Source organism: Solea solea, chromosome 2 (genome assembly GCF_958295425.1).
Source record: "Solea solea chromosome 2, fSolSol10.1, whole genome shotgun sequence".
Lineage (NCBI taxonomy): Eukaryota > Metazoa > Chordata > Actinopteri > Pleuronectiformes > Soleidae > Solea > Solea solea.
Window position 1 is genome coordinate 18,643,076 of NC_081135.1, and position 19,900 is coordinate 18,662,975.

Genomic DNA, 19,900 nt, shown 5'->3' on the forward strand with positions numbered 1-19,900 from the left:
CAACAGAGCGAAAGTCAACAAAAGTTGGACAAATTCACTCACAACTTTTCAATTACTCAAGAAAAAGAAAAACCCATCTTGACTGTGCTCATGTGAATGAAACATGTCGTCCTGTAGAGAAATACAGTTTCTGTCTCTGAGGAAGTGGCAGAGCTTCTTAAGAAGCTAGTCAAGACAGCTGTTGGAACATCTGCTTGTACTGCGTTGCTCATGCATCAAGTCTTCCCGGTTCATTCTGGGCTAATGGCTGAGAGAGACAGGCACATGACACATTATCAGTGCATTCAGGCTTCCAGCCACAATTTTCAATAATTACAATGGAAAGTATAGTCAATGACAATCCACTTTGTCAGTGTTCAGCAGCTCCATTATGATGACACCTTTCATGACTAACAGTGATTGTCCTGTTTGTCTGAAAAAAGGTTGCAAATGAGGCACTGACAACAAATATCCACAGTTGTGTTGCCTAATGTGAGTGTGTGTGACCATTCCAATCAAGAGCCAGTTGAACTGGACAAAACACAATCAGGCTCAGCTGAAAACACTTCACTATGCCATATTGTACACCTGAAAAAAAACTACACCATTCATATGTCCTTTTTTTGTCGCCATGCCAGCAACAGCCATTGCTGGATGCATTATTTGTTTTTTAGTTTCTAGTCTAGTTTGTTTGACAGTCCCTTTTTTGTGAGTGCAATATCTCAGCTTTTGTCTACTTTGACTTACAAATGAACTGATTTGCTTCCTGAGGCTAAAGGTCAGTGTTACAGTGGTTCACTATACATGTTTTGGCCTCTTGAAAATTAAAGGGGCTATCTGCAAAATCTGTAAAACTCCAGGCATTAGCCTTCAAGAGGGTCTCTCTCTACTTTTGCTATGTCAGCTACAGCTCACAGGTATTTGAATTTATGTGTTTCGGGCTCGTATTGTGGCCTCATAGCAAGTAGGTCACCCCAGTCCCAGTTTTAACCAAGGGTCTTTCTTTGTGGAGTTTACATGCTTTCTGTGTGTGCACACATATTCTCTTTGGGTCCTCCATTTTCCTCCCAAGGTCCAAAAACATGCAGATGTTAATTGGACATTCTGAATTGGCAGTGAACATGTGATTGTGAGAGTTAATAGTTAGTCTCTGTATGTTGGCCCTGCGATGGACTAGTGACCTGTCCTATGCAAGCTGGGACTCTGGCCCCCCGTGATCCTCATGTGGAGGATAAAGGGGTAGACAATGAGTGAGTGCAGGTAATACATTTCTTACATAATGCACAAGATCAACACATGGGTCAACACACACAGCACATGGGTCTGAGGCAAAAATGTGTAGACTAAACTGTTGGTCAGCCAAGAGGTAAAATCACTGGGAGGTATAAACATAGCCTTTATATTCAAAACTAAAGCAGCTCTGATTCTAATCCGCTTTAGTCTAAATCAACCAAGGCACAGGCTAAGGCTGCATAGCAGGTATGGGATGACAACATCAGCATGAGCAGGAGGCGAGAGGGAAAAAAGCACTAATCAGCCAACCGAAAGAGCGCACAGAGAGGACAAATGCAAACACAAACCCGGGTGTTGCAGCGAGGTACCGGAAAAAAGAGAGAGAGAGAGAGAGAGACAGAAGGACATAGGGAGAGCATTGTTAGCCTAGAGTCACAGAAGGTAGAGTGATAGCTGCTAGCCACTTGATCACTTCTCTGTGAATGCGTTTGCATTAATTTGTGTTATGATACGTTGTGACTGATTTTCTCTGCAGCTAAAAGTTGGTAATTAGCGTGAACTTGAGAAACACAAACTCCTAAACGTGGATGACTTTGTTATAACGATTGTAGTGTGTCAATGTTTGTGTCTCTCACTCTGAACTTCTGCTCACTTTCGTCTTTAGAAAAGTTCATGGAACATGTGGAGGAGCATGTGTCCTGAATATACCAACATATTTGAAACAAAATCAATCCAATCCAACTTTATTTATAAAGCACTGTGCTGCACTGTGCATCACAGATTAGTAAAATAAATAAAAATAAATATTATTATACTCAGTGTTTACATTTACTCATTTGTCACTCAACAGAACACTATGTCTGGCCAGTCATGCTGTTGTTGTGTTCATTATGATGGGATGGAAAGAGAAAGAGTGGGTGTGTTATTAGTAGTAAGCTGATCCTGGAGTGAGGGAGCAGCGGTTTCCCCTGCCACACTCATGTCTGACAGCCAGAAGATTAGTATGAAGAATGTTCTTCATTTGTTAAGTGCTGATACTAATCCCATCTATCCACCTAATAAAGTGAGGCACTGTCTTCATACAGCCTGGACAACGTCTCCAAGATCAACACTGATGGAAATTAAAACCAGAACCTGCTGCCCCTCATTCAGCAAGCAGTTATTCATGTCTGAGTGGTGTCTGCTATTAGAAAACTGTTTCTTTTTTTTAACTTTTTGGAACCAGGGATATGACACAGGGTTTAAAGAGGAACATTGTTCATTCTGGAAGAAGAATGAGGACATTTTCTTTCTCTTTGAAAGGTACATTTTAAAATAGAATAGAATATAAAGTCTTTATTGTCCTTTTTACTGGTACAGAACAATTGCAGGAAAGCATCCTTACTTAGTTCAATAAACAGGGGTTACAGCCTTTCTCGATCTTTGTTATTTCACCATGGTTATGGAAGGTTTGTGATTTTAATTCACCGGTAGTAATTGGACACTTCAAATAATACAAACAGTATTAGACTGTGAAAGTTTTTTTTGGGAAGGTCGTTCTTTTCAACCAAACCAACATTGACCAGTGTGAATGTGTCTAATCTGCATTCACTCCCAGGTCAAATGAGGGTTCTGCTTTTATTGGCATTAGTGACAAAGCAAGGCCCAGGTGAACATGGGCCTCTCCATTGCCTGCTCCATTTTTGGCAGTGTTGCAATTATTGTTGGCATAATTTTTGGCACAGTGCTAATGCACACATTCATCATCTGGCTATTAGCTATAATGTTTTTAGAAAACCTCAGTTTTTACAACCTGGGACAGTGCTCAATATTTTGTATTTAATCTTACTTCACTTTACTAGCGTCTTAAATATGTGTGGGACTGAAATAAAAGTCACAAAATGATTACTGTAACTTTGTCATTGAGCCCCATTGTTGACGTCATATTTCACACATAGGTGAAACAGGGTGTGTGTACGAAATACTTATTTGTGGCCACGGAATAAGTATAAAGTGCACATGTGGGTTTATCATTCCCATCTATATCGGACTATATTAACTATATAAGTGCAGACCATTTGGTAGGAAACATGCATTCAATCCATTCAAAACTGTTCAAACCAGTCATACATTGACAAAAGCTGAGGAAAGTAAAATAGCAAAGCACTTCTCACTTCAAAATATGCATGTTACTCTTCAGTGGGGACCATTATATTTAAGCAGGAGAATGGTGTTGGGATGTTGATGTGCTGAGTGATGGAGGTAGTTTCATAAATAACCTTCTGAGCGGGCTGAGGAGGTTTGCAAAGCTGCTGAATTTGGAAACTCTATGGTGAATGAAAGTTCAGAAAGTGGCGAGGCCTTCATCCTCTCTGCAGCCCACACAGCCAGGCCTTCACACCATGTTATATAAGAGACAAAAAGAGATAAATATGTATAGGTGGCACAGAGAGACGTAGGAAGATAAAAAGATGAAGTCACAAAGAAGAGACAAACGTATATATAGAAAACAATGACTAATAAAAAGTGGACTTTTGTTGACCGTACCTGTGTTATATGATTTAATCATATAACTCATAATCTTCTAAAATGGCTGTAATGATTTACAAATCTAAAATAATTGTAATTTTAGAATAAAGTTACCTGCAATTTGAATTTCTGGGAAGTATTTTGGTAAGATCTCTTTAATTGGTGCTTAAGCCTTAAGCCTCATTACCGCCACCTACAGAGTGTTGATAAATGAACATATGAAATACTTTTAGTAAATGCATATATATTGTTATTATTTTCACATTTTAAATATTTAACTTAATGTATTAATTTATTAAAATATACAGTACCATGTGGAAAATAGATATATTACAGCAGTGTAGAGTATTATATATATATATATATATATATATATATATACATGTGTGTGTGTGTGTACATATTATATTTAAATACATATACAATGACCGTGCGACTTTAATATGAATCTAAAATTGAAAATAAATAAAACATTAATAATATACAAACTTCAAACTGTATGGTCAAAACGTTAACATTAAAAAGAAAATAACGCGTCAACATCAAATCTATCGATCACACCAAGCATGTGAGACGTCTGAGCCAGTGGATCATTTCATCAGGACGGGCCGAGGTAACGCTCTGCACCGGGCACTGTGAGCACCAGCGTCTGCAGAGGTGGAGCTGATCACCTCCAACAACGTCACTGCCAAACTATAAATACGTCATATCTTAATACACAAACCACATGTTTGAATTCTGAAAGACTAATTTCTTGCCTCAAATGATCTTAAAACTGTGTTCCAGGACACAGAAAAGTATGTATTACATGTATATGTGTATATTATACATGATATATATATATTATATATTTGTATTCTCTGCTGCTGTGTTCTGCCAAAATGCATTCTGGGATACATGGCTTTCCCAAGTATGCTCAAGTCACCATCCATTGCACACTTGGTAAAACGGGCGGCGCAAGAACACTTCTGGGTATGAGAACCGTACTCACTGCTAGCGTACTTGAGAATTGGAACAGAACTTGGACTGAGGCTGATGACGTTTCACAAATACGGGAATACGCAAGTGTGGATATTGAGAAAGGGCCTCGCTCTCTCACGCGGCTGAGGCACTTCCACTTCCTGGTGGCCTCATTTCCTGCCGCTTCACTTGGCCTGCTGCAAGTATGTGGACAGTGGCTGCACCCTGGCGTTAATTGTTTTCACCTTTGTTGTTGGCTACCTGCACGCTTGTTCTGGAGCAGGTCTGGTGCTCCATTAGCAGCCGACCGCAATTAGGTCATAACTGTGGGGTTTGGGTTGTGATTCATTTTGCTTAGTTTTCTTGAGTGTTTATTAATTTGTTTATGGTGTATGGGTTATTTTAATTAATTATTTTGTGGTGCATAATTATGTTGGAGTTTTGTTTTTTGTTTTGTTCAGTGGCGGCTGGTGACGTTTTATTTTGAGGGGGTGCAATCGGCAAGTCAGTTTTTCAGATGGACTGTGGTAACATAGTCCAGTGGTGATATGCAGTTATCGCATATCACCACTAAAACACACCAAAGCACCATTCTCATGCCCTATACCGTAATTTTAAAAGATTAACTTAAATGAAACTAAAAATACACAACAAAAAGTTTTTGTCTGTATTTCAAGGCATTTGAATTTTGCCTTCTCTATCACTCCTTTATTTAGCATAGCATTTTCCATATGTATCCTTGTCTGTTTGTGTTTATTATTATTATTATTATTATTCAGAGAAATGTTTTAAGTCTGTATTACCTGTCTGAATCCAGGCTTGTTCAGTGTCCAGCATCTAAAAGAGGAGGCAGAGAAAACAAAACATGGCACTAGTCCTTCTTCTCATACCAGCTCCTGTCTTTCGTTTGCTGTTTTATGGCGACGTTCGGCTGGTCAGGTCCGAGTTACATAAACCAAAGCTTTTCTTCTATGAAGCAGTGAGAGAAAGTTGTTTGTACCATGATGAAATAATAATACAATAAAATAATCTCAACATGTAAATCTATGAGAGCGTCTGGGCAAAATAGACCGGCAAAATAAGCTGTTTTTCTCTCTTTTTTTCGTGTGGCTTAAGGAGGGCGGTGCGCTGTCGCCCACTATGGGCCAGCCACCCCTGGTTCTCTTTATTTGTGTACTTTATGTTTTGGTTAATGCCAATGGCATTATTTATTTTGTTTAATTTTTAGTAGTGCTCTTGTAGCAATTATGTGTTTTGAATATATTTTGAGTATTATAGGAATTCATTTTCTTTTGTAATCGTTGTTTCGGGCAACCTGCCTTATCAGTTTAAGGGGCTATCATTGCTTTTTGGTCATTGATCATTTTTGCTTATTCTGTGTATTTGTGTTAGTCAGCAACCACATTATTTTGGTTTATTCTCATACTCTGTTGCCAGCCCTTGTTATTGTGTTTAATTTGTGACCATTTGGGTTTTTGTTTATTTTGAGTTTGAACCCAACTAATTGTCTTTTTGTTTACTGTTCCTTTTAGTTGCTGAGAGCCGCAGTGGTGATCCTGGTGTCCTGCATGTTGGTGTCCCTTTCATTGTGTGTGTGGTGTGCAACCCCTTAGCCTTTAGATTTTCTGCACGTGTGATTGGGGTGGTTTCCATTTTTCTTTGGCCCTCTTCAAGCCAGGTTCCTCTCCCTGGTAAGCTCCAGCACTGATTAGGTGTCTTATATATTTCCTTTTGAATTACATTTTTATAGTGTTTTTTTTAATGCAAATCCTATTGTATAAATAAGGGATTGATTTTGCTTAAACTGGAACATAGAAAAGTAAAATCCAACCTGTGAGCTTCTTATTAGTAACTTCGTGGGGTGAAACTCCCCAGATGGCGTTGTCACCTCCTTTAGTTCCTCCTCTTCTTGCAACACTAAGCTACATTAGCACCATACCAGAGGGTCCCAAGTACAGATCGTAACCATGAAATAGTTAGGTTATAGGTTATACTGGGGGATCATCTCTACAAGTGAGGCACACCAGAGACATCTTTAATACTCGGTGTGTTGTGAACCGGCAATGGCGAGAGAAGATGGGGGTATGCAGTCACTACCTCACAAACAGAGAGCAAGTGTTAATAAAACAACGGGGATGGTCGCTCACTCCGGCTGGCCAACTGCTACATCCAGTCAGTAGCCATCAATTAGAGAGCACGGGCCAGAGAAGACTATGGCTGTGCAGCTAATATTCAGTTTGACCAGAGCCGCTGGTACTATTGTCCATAAAAATCCAAGGTCTGCTTGGTGGGGTTATCAGCACATTATGGACAACACAGAGGCTGCCTATGGCCTATTAGCATTGAATTAAGACAAAGGCAACAAGGTGAAAACCCACCACACCCTGAGAGATGACATTTATGAAAAGGTGGCTATTGTCTATGCCGATCGCACAGAGTGGGTGCAGGACTCCATCGGTGTGGAGATTTTCGTGAAAGGAATACTTCACTGCACATGCTGGCAAGAGCCTACAACATAGCCCACAGCCCACAGGTGTGAGACAACCAGGAGGGCTGCCACAGCTGTAACACAGCTGATGCGGTCAGGTTCCCCGGGCTCCATGGGGCAGAGAGCCAGAGCCAGCTATGATGTGTGAAAACACTAACATATTGTGTTATGAGAAATCGGAGAGAGTAGCTGTAAGGCAAACTGACCCACCATAGAGGGTGCCAAAACCCCAATAATGTTGGCAGCCCAAGAAAAGGGATACTTTTGTTAAAATAAACACAGGGGAGGTCGTTTGCCATAACTGTTCAGGTATAGGACATTTTCAAAAGAGTTGCCCCTCCCCTCATCTCCCAAAACAGCTGGTGGTCAGTGTGGTTAGGAAGAGGAAATGTTTAAAATGTGTATCCAAATACTGACTTAATATAAGTGCATTGTTGGACTCAGGTGCACGGAGGAATGTGCTGCCTCTCCACCATTTTGATTCCATTCCCACTGAGGGATCACCCATACAGCCATCCATTGTACGGGTCCTGCAGGGGTTTGGAGATTTAGGTGAAGTCAACATTTCAGTGTACATTGGAAACCATGTTGTCACTGTGAACTTTATTCTGGCCGTCACAGCTGAGAGCACAGGTTATTCTGGTGCACCCTTTCCCGCACCAGGCACAGCTAAACCTGCACTTCTCAACCTTGTCCCTGCTTTTCTCCAAACCCACCTGCAAGCATTACTGTATACACAGAGATAGGCCTGCCTGAAGTGAACCGCTGTAGGCTGGCCAATCTACTACAATTCTACAGTGATGTGTTCACCACTGGCCCTACAGACCTTGGCCGCACTGGGCTATTTCAGCATGACATCCTGACCACCCCTGAGCCACCTGTGAATGCCCGCCTATGTGGGCTGCAGTGGGAGATGTGTCTGGTTTACCTTGATGACATCATTGGGGTGGGACATCACCCAAATGCTGGAGCTCCTCAGTCTCCTCAGAGGAGGAAAACAACACCTTCACCTCCCTGTCAGTACCAACAACATGTTGTCAAGGATTGCGAGTTGACAACCGCATAAAGAGGGCAACCTCTTCAATGTTTACCTTTCTTCATCATATCAAGCAACCAGACACCGCTCCACTGGGTTGTCACCCAACATGTTGCTGTATGGCCAAGATATCACTGAGCCCATTGACCTTGTGGTTGGGGTGCCACTGGATGACAATAATGCCACCGACCCTCGAAAGTACATCATGCAGCTGCAGGAATGACTGGACCTTTCTCACCAGCTGGCACAAGAGAGGCTTTGGCGGTAGGCTGACAGTACCAAGCAAAAGTACAACAAAAAAACATCTGTTAGGTCCTGATTAAAGGAACCAAGAGGGTGAAGAATAAAGTCAAAACGTTTTTGCCTTCCTACAAGGGACCCTACCAAGTTGTGGGCCTGCTATTGTATTGTCTATTGTATCCAGAAGAGCCAGTGGTCAAAGGTGAAAGTCATCATCATGACAAGCTAAAGTATTACAACCCCAGGACTCTGCCGGACAATGGCTGGGTCTTCCATGCATGATACTTGGGTTAAAGAGGAGGTGTTGCTGCCTGCAACTGATGAGGATTCTGCTGACCCGGACATCTGTGCCCTCAACCTGTGGGACACGTCTGCTGTAGGGGGCCTCCCATGGTTCACAATCATCACCACCAGTTCCACTCAGCTGTGACCAGAGTCCACTCCTCATCCTTGGACCTCCACAGAGATCGCAGAGGAATCGGAAACCACCCGACTGACTGGTCACTGAAGAAGGCTGAGTATTCTAAGAACGTAGAGACATGAGTGGAGGTGTTTTTTCCTGCCCTCTGTAATAATAATAATAATACCTGGCTTGTATTGTTATTTTTGTAAGTTTGCACTAAGCAGAATTAACATTGGTTCAAGTTTAAAATATGTAGAAAAGGGTACAGGCCAGGTGAGATGTAATTTAGACACTTGGGCTGCATTTATTATATAATTACCCTTTGCACTTTGAGTTAGCTTGAGATTTGTGATAGGAATTTGGTTTGTTTAAGAATGTCTGACTTAATGTTCTCATGCAGGGTCCCAGTTGAGAGTAAAATGTCTTTTCAAATGTATTCTTCCCTGGCTTTGAACAAATGGTTGTTTATCCTTGCTATTTTGGAGTCAGAAGTAATGTCATGTTCGATCTTGGCAAGTATGGCTTTGTTAACAAAGTAACCTTTTTCCTTGCAGCTTGAAGGAATGTAGACATTATGTTACAATTTTGCACTTAGGGCACGTTCTATGCATTCTTAGTCTTAACTTTCTTTCCCGTAGGAAGGGCCTTTTCAAGGACTGTGGAAAAAAATTTACATTGTGGGAAATACCATTATAATGTTTATTGATCTCTTTTGTAACAGTGCTGGAGTGATGCTAAGATTTTATCATCATTCAGAGTGGGGGTAATATTACGAGCCAAGTGTGTGTGTGTGGGTGTGTGTGAGACCAATGATGAGAGACATGAAGAGGACATTGTTATTTGTCCAGAACAGATAGAAGCCACAGTGTCAAAACTCCTGAATAACACTGAATATATAGCTACTCAGGGAGGCTGAAAGTATATTCTCCTTGCCTTATAAAAATAAAGTGCCTCGCTTCTCATGATAAAGAGTTGGTCTGGACTCTATGACATCTAGTTACCAACTGGTAAGCTAAACTACATTAGCACCGTATCAGAGGCTCCCAACTACGGAATGGTCCTATGTGTCCCAGTGTCCACTGCAGTTCACGCCTATATGAAGTCCAGGAGAGCAGTGTTGGACTACACATCCCCACGTTCATATGACTCAAGTGTTCTTGGCATGTTATGCTTTTTGTTTGCTGTTTAATTGTTAATACCTGAAGCAGAGCTGGCAGTTGTGTTTACTGTTCCTTGTTCATGGTGCCGACCACCCTGCTGCTGTCTGTGCCTGCTTTGCTGTGTCCAGCATGAGCTGACGATCGCGTGGAGAGACGGTGACTGTGAAAATCTGTAAAGCCACAGACCGACCAACCCGGCACTCGCCCGTGCTTTTCTGTGTGATTGAGACAGCCATCGCCTCATGCTGTACATCAGCCTTTGTTCATTCACACTGCATGGTGCTTTGAAACTCCCTCCTTGCTTACTCGCTCACCATTCACATTCTTTCTCTCTCTCTCTCATTCATTCCCGCTGTGAAGGCTCAGTCAGCTTAGACCTTATCCAGGAACACCATCTTGCATGGATTAGTGGTAACTCAGTTGCCGTCACTACACACTCTGCCCAAGATCTGCAGCCATTTTGTTAAACATGTATTAGGGCGCCATCTTGCCTAGAACTGTGAGCCTGCAGTCTTTGTTTCTTGGCTGTTCTGCTTGGTATGTTGATTTATTTGTATTTCTGTGTTTCTGTAAAGGTTAAATAAAATCTTGTTTCCGGATGTGTGAGTGGCATTGCCTTGAGTACGAACTTCCACTTCCTCTCCCTCCTGTTTGTAGCTGTCATGTGCCAGTAGTCTATAGTGAGTGACGTGTTTGATTTTCTATTCTTTATTTAGATTTTATACATTTTTACTTTTGTTCACTGAAGGACTCTCTGTCTTCAATTCAATTCAATTCAATTTGTATAGCGCCAAATCCTAAGAGCAGATAAACCCAACAATTCACACAATGAGCAAACACGAGGCATCAGTGGAGAGAAAAAAACTCCCTTTTAACAGTAAGAAATCTCTGACACAACCATCTACCTCAACTGGTTGGGGTGAAAGGAAAAATAGTGGACAGAGGAGAGGTGGGGGATGGAAAGGACAAGAGGGAGGTGAGGTAGAGATAGATGACAGAGACCAGGAGCATGCAAACTATGACAGATGGTTGAGAGGGCTACTGCACAAATTTGGTATTTCAATACTGTTCAGTTGGGAATTAACTTTTCCTAATAATAAACAATTATTAATAATTATTATTTAATAATTATAGACAATCAAATCATTGCCAATAACCTTATCACCTAACAGTCTGTAAATGCAAATCTGACAAACCAATGTCATTGTTTTTACTGTTGATGTTACAGAATTAGACAAGTGTGTTCCCAATGAAATTTGGGAAACTGTTTTAATACCAAAAGTCCTAATTCTCAGGGTGCATTCACACCAGTCCCATTTAATCAAAGTCTAGTTTGTTTGCTTGGAAAGTCGGAAAAAAAATGTAGGAAGCGGACTACAACACAATGCTTTGTGGTTAACAGGCAGCAGGACCAGACAACATCCCTGGCCGTGCACTCAGAGCATGTGCTAACGAGCTGGCTGATGTCTTCACATCCATATTCAACCTCTCCCTAAACCAGAGCACCGTTCCCTCCTGCTTCAAAACAACAACCATCGTCCCCCTCCCCAAGAAGAGCCCACCCACTTGCCTGAATGACTACAGACCGGTAGCACTCACTCCTATCATAATGAAGTGTTTCGAGAGAGTGGTGCTGGCGCACATTCAGAGCAGCATCCCGGATTCACTGGACCCCCTGCAGTACGCCTACCGACCCAACAGGTCCACCACCGACGCCATCACAGCTGTCCTCCACCACTCCCTGTCCCACCTGGAAAACAAGGAGTCCTACATCAGGATACTCTTTGTAGACTACAGCTCCGCCTTCAACACGGTCATCCCCTACAAACTCACCCACAAGCTGTCCACCCTTGGCATTCACCCCACCCTCTGCGACTGGCTCCTTGACTTCCTGACTGGCAGACCCCAGACTGTCAGGATTGGCAATAAAACATCAGCCAGCATTATCACAAACATTGGCACTCCACAAGGATGTGTCCTCAGCCCCATCCTCTACACCCTGTTCACACATGACTGTGTCGCCTCCCATAAAGACAACATCATCCTGAAGTTTGCTGACGACACTGCAGTGATAGGATGCATCACTGCGGCGGACGAAGCGGCCTACAGGACGGAGGTGGACAGTCTGGTTTCTTGGTGCGAGGACAACAACCTCACCCTAAACACAGACAAGACGAAGGAGATGATAGTGGACATGAGGAAGGAGAGGAGACCTCACCAACCACTGCTTATCCGGGATCTTGAAGTGGAACGGGTGAGCAGCTTTAAGTACCTCGGGGTCCACATCACTGAGGACTTCACATGGACCACCAACACAACACAGCTGCTCAAGAAAGCACAGCAACGGTTGTATTTTCTGAGGAGGCTGAGGAAGTTTGGCATGTCGACAAAGATCCTCAGCAACTTCTACAGCTGTGTCGTGGAGAGCAGTCTGACCAACTGCATCAGCGCGTGGTACGGCAGCACTACAGCCATGGACCGCAAACGCCTGCAGAGAGTGGTAAAGACAGCTGAGAGGATCACCAGGTCCCCACTGCCCTCACTGCACAGCATCTACCACCGCAGAGTCCACAGGAGAGCTGCCACCATCATCAAAGACAGCACCCACCCACAACATGGACTGTTTACACTCCTGCCCTCAGGACGGAGGTACAGGAGTGCCAAATGCAGGACAACCCGTCTAAAGAACTCTTTTTACCCCACTGCCATCAGAATCCTCAACAGCTGAACGGGACTACAATAATCCTGTCACCTGGTTACACTGTCACTTTAATCTGTTACCGTCACTTTAAAACCTGAAACATTGTCACTTTAAATCTGTGTGTCACTTTAAATCTGTGTGTCACTTTAAATCTGTGTTCACTTTATGTACAGTTCATATTTTTACACTTATTTTATGCATATATGTTATTTTAGTCTCTTGTAATATTTATATTTTTCTTATGTATATTTATACTTTTTTTACAAAAGCATCTCTTTTTTACTTTTTACTTTATGCTGGTGTTTTTTGAGTGGACAGCAAAGTAAGAATTTCATTGTACAGGGAAACGTGTTTCTTTACTGTGCATATGACAATAAACACTTTGAATCTCTTGAATCTTGAATCTTAACAACACCACCCAAATATGCACATATAGAATGATAGCCATGAGAAATGGTTGAGCCCATTGTTGCAGTGTGTGTATTTTTGCATAAAACAAAATAAAAAACCCAAGGCCCCATGTTTTGCTCAGCAGAAACAGAAGTTTCCTTGAATTAAGCAAAAGATGAGAGTTTTCTTGTTCATTGTTTGTCTTCTCCTTCTGTAATTCTCCCTCAGGCGAGGAGGGGAATACACTATTCAAAAGGTTTGGCAGTGTGAAAGCAAACTCGGGCAGGCTGAATGTTGCATCCCCCATTTGAACCGAGTGCCCAATGTACCGAGTCTAGCAGACTATTAGGTGTGAAAACAACCTAAACTCCAAAAGGGGAACTGCCCGCTCAAAAACTATACGCAAAAGTCGTTGGTTTGTTGGTTGAACTGACCTGAAGCTCAACTGTTGTAAAGCGCAGTGCATAACTTCTGGTGATTTTATTCTGGCTCTGTTTTCTTTGTGAGCAGACACAATGCATGTGTATGCTGTGCCTTTAATCCGAAACAAGGGAGAATTTTACTGTATGCAAGAGCAGTGCAGGGGCATGTTGGGGCCAGATGCATCAAACAACCTTTTTTTTTTTTTTTTTTTTTTTAAACAGTAGAATTAATTTCTGAAACTTTTCATGGGCCTTCTTCGTGTTTTCAGTCATACTCCATGCCGCTTTGGAGCTGTCTCGTTACACTACCAAAATGTTACTGTTGCCTCCATGTGTTTTGACATGAAAGTAATCACTTCCTATGTGCAACGCAGGAAAGTTGCCACAAATCACCAGATTTTTCATGTGATTGATGTAGTGCTAGCTTCAATGACAAACAAGTCTTTGTAAGAAAGTGTTGGAAGGGTGAGTTGTCAATGTGCAGTATATATATATTTTTTATAAAAAAAAAAAAGAATTCAGTTACTCACAAACTTCTTTGACAGAGCTTCTTTGATATTGGATAGAGGATATAGCCAGATGGAAAGAGGAGTTACAGCACACTGGCCCTTTCTCAATATCCATACTCGCGTACTCGCATACTCCCGTACTTGTGAAACGTCATCAGCCTCAGTCCAACTTCTGTTCCAATTCTCAAGTACACTAGCAGCGAGTATGGTTCTCATACCAGGAAGTGTTCTCGCTCTGCCCGTTTTACCAAGTATGCATCGGGTGGTGACTTGAGCGTACTTGGGAAAGCCATGCATCCCAGAATGCATTTCGGCTGCAGATAATACAAATATAAACCTGAAGCAAATATTTTTCTCTGTCCCGGAACGCAGTTTTAAGATAATTTGAGGTGAGAAATTAGTCATGTAGAATTCATACGTGTTGTTTGTGTATTAAAGATATGACGTATTTATAGTTTGGCAGCGGCATTGTTGGAGGTGAGGTTAACCTCTGCCTTTCCTGATGAAATTATCCGATGGCTCAGACGCTGTTATTGGATGCTTGGTGTGACTGATAGATTTGTTGTTGACGTGTTTGTTTTTATTTGTTTTTAAAAATCTACCAGTCACACCAAGCATCCAATGACCGAAGTAACGCTGTTCTGCGCCGGGCACCGTGAGCACCAAGCGTCCGCAGAGGCAGAGCTGATCACCTCCGACAACGACGCTGCCAAACTATAAATACATCATATATTAATACACAAACCACATGTTTGAATTATAATTATAATTTCTCGCCTCAAATGAGACTGTGTTCCAGGACACAGAAAAATATTTACCTCAGGTTTATGTCTGTATTATCTGCTGCTAGATGTGTTCCACCGAAATGCATTCTGGGATACAACGCTTTCCCAAGTACGCTCAAGTCACCACCCGATGCATACTTGGTAAAACGGGCGGAGCGAGAACAATTCCAGGTATGAGAACCGTACTCGTTGCTCACGTACTTGAGAATTGGAACATAATTTGGACTGAGGCTGAGGACGTTTCAAGAGTACGGGAATACGCAAGTACGCTCAAGTACGGACAAGAATCGATATTGAGAAAGGGCAACAAACATGTGACTACTGATCGTGTGACTTTAAACAGCCAATGAGAACACAAATCTTAAATAACAATAAATAGACTGCAGTTTACCTACTGACCTATAGAGGGTGCAAAAACACTGAGCACATACATGTTTACGTTACAAAGCTATAAAATCAAACAATCACTTGTTTATATTTAAAAGCTATGCACCACACATTTGATAATAACAATATATTATTACTGAATTATGACAAGCACATCTTTGGAAATAGTTTCACAGCACATTTTTGATGGTGCTTACTACACAAATACTCTATAAAATCCCAACTTAAAGTTGTTTTTTTTAGTGCATACAGGCTGCAATGCTGAGATTAGAATAACGGCTACCACGAGGATTGCTCTTTTATTAAAGCTGTTTGAATCACTCTTCCTCTACTCCTTTGGAGACTGTATCAGGAGCTTTGCCCTCATCAATGCAAACACTTCTACCACAATAACGTGTTTATTTCCTGAGATAAAAATGAATTATATAGCCCGTTGTGAAATTCTGGACCAGGGACAATTTGTATGACAACTGCAACAAACTGCAATTCTGATTCTGTTCAATAGTGTTACAGTTTCAACTGCCATGTTGTAGTTTAATGTAAGCAGTGTGTGAAAGGTACGCAGTGACCCCAAAAACAAAGAGCACAATAAAAAATGTCCAAACAAAGATAATACAAATATACAATAGTTAATAATTGTACTGTATGTGTAGTTTCTAGATTGGCAGTGTTGTTGGGTTGTTGGCAGATTGACTGCACAATCTAAAAAAAATAAAAAATAAAAAAGAGTTACTTCCACTAACTAAGAGTGGTGAGTTGTCTGTCCTCAATGCTCCAAGCTCTGTTAAGTGGTTATGAGAAGCAGGAGTCATGGTTTCCACTGCATAGAATAGAAACATTGTCTCCACAGAGCCTTAAAAATAGGTCATGCTCTGCTCTCTGATCTATTCTACTCTGTTTCATAAAATACATTTTGCTTTGTTGCAAATGACACTTTCTTTCCCCAACTCTCACCACACACTCAGTGCATCAGCACACAAAACAAACCGACATTGATAAAAAGAAATGCAGTTTGCTGTTTTTGTGACCTGAATATGATTCATTAAAGGCATGTAAAGGCCAGTATGCTTTCATTATAATCATCAAACTTGAGGGTCATCATACAAAAAGATTAGTTGGTACAGTTTAGTGAATGCTCCATCTGCACAAGGTTATGCTTTTTTCTCATTTGACGTAATAGGATAATGTCAAACATGGCTTTGCCAGTGATGGTGACTCATGCTGGTAGCTAACAGGATCATGATGTGATCAGTTTCTGTTGACTTTTCAAGGTCCACAACAAAGGCAATATTGTCATCAATATATCACTACTCTTTAAACACTGCACATTTGTTTTCTCACTCTCACTGTCTTATGTTCCATTTACATTGCCCCTTCAGCAAATAAGGCTTATGAACTAATCATAGTCATAATTGCTGATGATGCCATTGTTTGTTTTTTGATGAAACACTACTGAGAGATGAGAGGGCAGCTTAATGCCACGAAGAAAAGATCATCTGAAGCCTTCAACCTTTTCCATTGATTCCCTAACAACATGAAGCCGATTGACTGTAAACATCTCATAAATAAACACAGTTTGAGTCCTCAGAATTCAAATACAGAGGCTTTTATTTATCCAGAGAGACTAAAGATAAAATGCTATTGGTATTGTGTAATCATAAGTGCTTAGATGGGGTCATACATCTGCAATGAGTCAGTGAGATTTCTATGTCCGAGACATTTATACTGATAATACATCTTCTCAAATATCTGTGTTCACTTTTGTCTCTCTGCAGCAGGTCAAGAAATAAAGTAAAACCAGATGGGCTGGAATCATGTTATGAAATTCATGTAATGCAGGTGATTATACAGTATATTAAATATCTCAATAGACACTGAACTACAGGCAGGGTTCACCTCAGCCAGGGCACCAGTCCATGTAGAGATAATCTACATGCCTCAAAATGGGAACATGCAAACTCTTCTTAATTCAGACAGACCATGGTCGAACCAGGACTAAGGTAATCCAGAAGTCCTCCTCCCTGGGCATTTTCCTGTTCTTCCAGTTCGACCCAGAGGCATTCCAATATGAGATGGGATTATTTCCAACATGTGTCAAGTGTACCCCAGGGTCTCCTATCAGTTGAACCCTCCCCAGTAGCCTTTCAATGAGACCCACCCAGGAGGCACCCTAATCACATGCTTGAACCACCAAAACTGGCTCCTTTCTATGTGAAGGAACAGTGGATGTCAGGGCTCCCTAACGTGTACAGTATCTCCCCTCAGAGAATCAGCTCTTTAATATGTTGCGGTGGTTCATGTGTCTCAGTGATTCTGGGAGGAGAATTGTAAGGGGCATTAACCGCTGGTATACTCTCCAGGGAAATTGGTCCCAGGGATTAAGCGAGACGAAGAGCAATGTTCAACAACCTGATAAAAGAAAACTTTATCTGGAATTGCGCCACCTCACCCAGATTAGGGAAACCAAGGCAACCTCCTGGTTCAGGCCTGGTTACTGGGCCATGCCCTGTGGGCCCCTAATGACATGGTCCTGCCGTTTTGTATAATGCTGACATCTACTAATTGAATGTGTTTCAGATGTGATTTATGGTACTAAACACTTTGCTGTGTTTGCAAACAAACTATTTTAAAGGTTTATTAAAAATAAATTCAAAAATATATGCTGGCAGTCTAGCTGTGAGCAGTTGAGGAAGTCCACTGCATCTAATAAACCAGAACCTCCTGTGCAGGACCAATCAGGTCCCAGGATCCACCTAGACTCTCACAAACATGTCATTTACTCAACATGCACACGTGCAACCCATCTCACTCACGTGCAGACACACTACACACAAGGAAAAAAACAGTCACAACCCCACAAACCTAAATTGTGCATTCAAATTCCATAGCACTCTTTGGTTTATACATTTGAATATACTGTATTTTAATTACAGAACAAAAACTTGAATAGATTTCTAAACCCACACTGATGATTTCCAAAATACATCACTCACAAAATAAAGCAACCAAGGGTGATAGAAGAGCTGGCTGATTTTCTTCATTATGATGAATGCAGCATCTTCACTTTGTGACATGTTGTCCTGTTGATCCAGAGGCAGCAGAATAGAGCAGATGATTGGTACCCACTCCAATGCAACCCCCTAAACCTTTCCTCACTCACTCTTGGCGAACCATCCCCCATCCCTCATCCCCGCCCACCACTTCTCTCCCTCACTTCTCACTGCAGGTTCGATTAACAGCATCTGCTTTGTTCTGACTCCCCGGGGCTAGTCCTATTGCAGTCAGTGTGTGTGTGTGTGTGTGTGTGTGTGTGTGTGGTCTCAGTATGACTCAGGATGTGGGGACCTAAATCTGTTGTAGACTAAACGCCATTGCGTTAATCATCACATTTTACCAAAACATTGTGTTCTTAAGATTATGGTTAGGTGACTAGTTGGTATATGTTTAAGCCTCCAGGAAATGAATGTTAGTGAATGTGATGTCTTTCTGAAGTCATGGAGACACAACTGTGTGTGTGTGTGTGTGTGTGTGTGAAGCGCAAAGCAAGTTAGAATAGAGAGTCTTTGAGGAGAAAGAGAGAGGGAAGAAGGGGTGCCACAAATGGATAAACACAGTAATACCAAGAGACAAAATAAAACCTGCAGTGTTGAAGTTATTATCATTCCGAACAGGAAAGGTGAAAAGAGTTTGGGACAGAAAAAAGACATTGCATTGAGACGAGGATGTGAGATATAACTAGTCACCTCTTCTGTCAAATGTATTTGAAGAGTGTGATGGGAATGCAACAAATACAAAAGCACTTTTAGTTTAAATGCACTTATAGTACTGTTCTGAAGCTCTTAGGAATCAATATGGAATGTTGAAAGATTTTGATCACAAATCTTGTACCAGAGTGTCTGCGGCTGATGTAATAAGTTGTAAGAATAAGTGTTGGTTACTGGTGATACTTCTTACACTGATACTACTGTTTCTACACAGATTTAGTTTTACTTTCAGCAGATGGTAAGTGATCTATACAACTGCATGCATGTGTGGCTAAATATACAGTACATTGTGTGTGTATGTGCATGTGTGAACCTTTTAATTGGATCTTTCCTGTTTGTAATTTTCCTTTCCTGACACAGTCATCTCCATCATTGATGACTGGAAAATTACCACCATTTCTATCTTTTAAATGGGTTACTCACCAGTGGTAATGTTTTTAATTAAATAAAATATGCAAAATAGTTATCACTAGTAGGTATTGTGTTGTTGTTGTTTTCTTCCCCCAACTATGGCTTCATCTGGTTTTAAAAATCCTGGGTATACTCGCTCATTTTAGCATGAAAAAGGCTTACATTTTACACTTTGATACTATGACCTTCATGGGGTAGCCAATAGGAGGCCTTCCTTTTCTGGATGGTCCTGTGATTAGTCAAAGTCCTCTGCCATGGGTCAGACTTCCTCAAGGCTGGAAACAGAGGCTAAAGGAGGTGCAAAAGTGTAGTTTTACCTCAAATAACTTGATTTACAAAAGGTTAGTATGGAATTATTGATCAACAATATGTTGCCTATCCAACTTTAACTAACTGTAGTTTTATTGTCTGAATGTACAACAGTGTATTAATAGATCGAGCATAGGTCAATGAAAACAGAAGGGAAGAACTTTGTGTATTTTTTTTTCTTTGTTTAAAAAAAAAAAAAAAAAAAATCATTATTG